The sequence below is a fragment of the Nuphar pumila genome, chromosome 8 (assembly GCF_984573655.1).
Source record: "Nuphar pumila chromosome 8, dmNupPumi1.hap1.1, whole genome shotgun sequence".
Lineage (NCBI taxonomy): Eukaryota > Viridiplantae > Streptophyta > Magnoliopsida > Nymphaeales > Nymphaeaceae > Nuphar > Nuphar pumila.
This window is the reverse complement of record NC_143256.1, coordinates 117,398,257-117,402,904: the sequence shown is the minus strand read 5'-3', so window position 1 is coordinate 117,402,904 and position 4,648 is coordinate 117,398,257.

Sequence of the window (4,648 nt, the reverse complement as noted above, 5' to 3'; positions counted from 1 at the left end):
TTGGTGGGTTGAATATTTTGTCTATTAATCATGTGTTTATGATGAAACAAATACGTTAAAACAGTTGGCGGTTTGAAACATTTCCTTCTAACAGATCATTGCTATTTATATCAGTAACTTGTCTAGATTACCAAAAAAAATTTATTTTATTATTTTCGCTCTAAATGGTCAATGGTGTTTATGATTGCTTAGGCCTTGCCATCACTAATTTTAAACGGGCAGTACTTTTATCTTCAATTTAAAATTGTTAATGACTATTTAACTTGAATCAGATCAAAGTTCAATATAGGTAGTTAGTCAGTCTCCATCTGAGTTCATTTTATGCATGTTTGAACATCATATGAAAGAAGACTGTATTTAAAAACTTCTATTCAAAACCATACAGCATAAAAGAAAAAAAAACCCAACAGATTAGAAACATTGAAGTTCATGAAATTGGTTAGGTATTTTGGAACAGACTAGAAGAAATATTGAAGTTTCACGTAATTGACCATATCTTGTACAGCCCAAATTAAATGAAAAACCAGAAATTTCGCTTGTTATCTGACTTTTGATACAATTAAATTTGTTTCTTCGCGTGCAAGATCTTCTTAGTGTTAGGAAAACTTGATATCTAGATTATGGTGTTTTTTTCAATTCAAGGTAAAGCACCCTAGTGAAAAATACTAAATTAATTTTTATTTTAACCTCATGCACTTGGATCATGTTTTCCGGACACATATCGTCGGCATTTTTGTGAGTTGAAAAATCAGTGAACTACAAAGCACAGACTATCATTCTTTCAAGGGTATTTTAGTTATTTTTATAAGATTGAATTTATCTAATGTTAATCATATATATAGATATATATACAGAGAGAGAGAGTAGAAACCCACAAAATGGGCACATGGCTAAATGAAACATGCTAATGGATTTTTGGTGTTTTTTTTTTGAAATTCTGACCCATGATTGATTTACTAAAAACTGATACTTGGATCATGCATTTTAGATGAAAAAGTAATATTTAAAGTAATGAAAAATTATAAAAATTGTAGACCATTGATTTTTTGAAACCTTATAAAAACATATTCATGCTTCGGAATCAAATGTTCTAAGAAGTGATTCCTATAAAAATAAGCATATAATTCACATCTGTATGGTCAGAATTTTGAAAAAAATGACAGAAATCCAATATCATGTTTCATTTAGCACTATGCCCATTTTTGTAGTTGCCTAATACATTTTTAGCTTACCGTCAGCCCACCAACAATGAATAGGTGTTTGTGGGTTGTTTTTCGCCTTAGCAAATGTGTTCACAATGATTGATTTGCTAAGAAATGATACTTGAATCATGTTTTTGAGATAAAAAACATGATTTTTAAGTATTAAATATTTATAAAAATTATAGACCAACAATTTTTAAATCTTATAAAATTCTACTTGCTTATCAAAGTCGATGATCCAAGAGTCGATTCCTATAAATCAAGCATGTAGATCACATTTGTATAGTCATATTTAAAAAAAATAGAAAATCCCTTCAAAAGTCGGACAGTAGGCAGCCACCACCTACTCTCTCTCTCTCTCTCTCTCTCTCTCTCTCTCTCTCTCTCACCCGACACCACTTCTTCCCCCCTCACCCAGTTCCTCCTCTAGCCATCGGCTACCGCCGCCAGTGCCACCCCACTCCCGCGTCGGACTCCACCCACCACAACAAAGCAGGGGATTAACGATGACCACATTCCGTCGCTAACAGGCTTAGCGACGGATTAGCGACGACGAGGCAACAATATGCTTACGTCATGATTTTTTTGACGCTAACTGGCGCCAGAATAAATTCGTCGCCAAGTCCGTCGCTAATTGCAACGAAATAACGAGTGATATATTTCGTCGCCAATCCGCCGGTACTAAACGGCGACCACGGCTTGGCGACGGATTTACGTCCGTCGCTAAGCTGCCGCTAGATTTATATGCATAGCGACGGATGTTTCCGTCGCTAATCTGTCGCAAACACGAAAAAAAAAATAAAAAAATTATTTGAAAATTAAATACCGAGAATGATACAATTTATATTTCCTGTAAATAAAAAATAAACCACACAAAAAATTCCATATAAAAGGAATCTACAACAATTAATCGTTCCACCTTAAAATTAACAAGTTCAATTAACTACAATTCAATAACTACATTTAAGAAACAAAAAAAAAATAAAACTTCTTCAACACAGTTCTCTAATCATCGCCAAGATTTTGTGTGTCTTCTTCTTCATTGCCTTTATCTGTCCCTTCAGCTTCGCTACGCTGATTATCGCTAGCAGCCTACACAAGAAAAGAACAATTAGTATTGATAAACAAAATATAATGAAATAAATTACACACTATATGTGATTCTATCATGTGCTCATATGTGTTCTAAGGCAATAAAAAAAATTTATATGTGATTCTATCATGCTCATATGTGCTCTAAGGCAGGCAAAAAGCTATATATGTGATTCGATCATGCTCATATGTGTGCTAAGGCAGTCAAAAAATTGAATATGTGATTGTAGCATGCTCATATGTGTTCTAAGGCAGACAGAAAAACTCTATATGTGATTCTATCATGCTCATATGTGCTCTAAGGTAGGCAAAGCAAAAAACTTTATATCTGAATATATCATGAATGATATATGTTCTAAGGCAGTAAAAAAATTCTATATGTGATTTTGGCATGCTCATATGTGTTCTGAGGCAGTCAAAAAACTGAATATGTGATTATAACATGCTCATATGTGTTCTCAGGCAGTCAAAAAACTGAATATGTGATTATAGCATGCTCATATGTGTTCTAAGGCAGTCAAAAAAACTTTATATGTGATTCTATCATGCTCATATGTGCTTTAAGGCAGGCAAAAAACATTATATGTGATTATAGCATGCTCATATGTGCTCTAAGGCAAGCAAAAAACTCTATATGTGATTCTATCATGCTCATATGTGCTCTAAGGCAGACAAAAAGTTATATATGTGATTCGATTATGCTCATATGTGTTCTAAGGCAGACAAAAAACTGAATATATGATTATACCTGAGAGGGATCTGCAATCGAAGATCCTCTATTCAACACAAGATTGTTGATCTCATCTCGGAGAAAGGGGGCGACAGTGTCATGGAAGTAGTCATTCATTGTGTTCTTAATGATCTGGCGTACATCATCACCGGAAAGAATAGGCTGTTGCTTGGAGCTTATGTCGGCGAAAGAAGTCTGTGAGTCGTAACTGGAAGAAGCAATAACTGGTGAAGTGTTCAGATTACTCCCAAACCCAAACACGCGACCTTTTTTGGGTTCACCTACTGCAGTCACTCATGCTGCAGGATCAAATGATGGATGCTGAGTAGCGTCATCGCCATATCGTTCTACCATCTGTTGCTCATATGCCTCCTACAAAATAATGTTTAAAGTATGCATTAATAATTAATGATAACATTATGATAACTTGCATATTGCAATGATTATTAATAGAATAAATACATACCGTTGTCGTTCTCGCCTTCTCTGATACGAAGACTCCCGTGATCTTCCGTTTATGTGTTTCAACAAACACATCCTTATATGGTACATTGTCTCATTTTTCTGCTTCCTGCAAAGTTAAAGGACAAAAGATTTAGTTCATAAGTTTGCAACAATACTTATAAAATTAATATTATATATTGATGAGTTACCATTTTCTTCAGGTGGCTCCCAAATGTCTTAGATCCACCTGTGTGCAAATGGGCTTCGGGCATTTTCGCTCGATTTTGTCCAGCCTTCGCAGAGCGATTTCGAAATGCATCTCCCGCCCACTTATCGCACATTTCATCCCAATAATCTCTCCTGATAGTAATAGGGCCATGATCCTTCCACTGTAGTGGATCATCTATTATGCTAGATGCTTTTTTTGCTGCAGTCTTCATATTGTGCAGCATGCCTGCAAATCGATTGACATCCATCTTCTGCTACACCTTCCTTGCATCATTTTCTTTCACCGTAGTTGCGAAGCGATTCGAAGCTTACAAATATTTTCAGAAAGTTAGTAGACATTACTTAAATAAATTAAATATAAAACACATTAACTATGAGGAACAACTGTATACCGTGAATGGGGACCACAATTTGTCTAACACCTTCTTTGGGTACTCTTTTCATTGAGCCACCGGTTCTAGTAGATGTTGAAGAAGTGAATTCCTAATCTCCCATACTACTTCTTGTGGCTCAAACCTCATGCTACACATGAATTGTTACACAGTAAATATCAATATAAAATATTTATAAGATATGCAATAATTAAAAATGAAATACTTACGGTCGATTATCAATATACACTATTCGAATGAGTCTTCTTATGCCAGACTCAGAAGACCCTGCTTCCTGTGTTGGCTCATGACTTGTGTGATCAACTGGTGTACGTGGGTCGTGTACAGGCGAAACATCATCTGTAAAAAAATACGTTAGACTTTCTCAGAATACACATTTGAACTAATCGAGCATCCAATTAGTTAAATGATATACCTATCACAGGAGCTCGTGAAGATGAAGGCTGAGCCTGGCTACTACTGGATGAGTGACCATTGTAACCTCCATGAACCATATTCTAACAAATAACATATGTCATACAATACATTCAAATAATTTACATCAAGTATTACAATACATT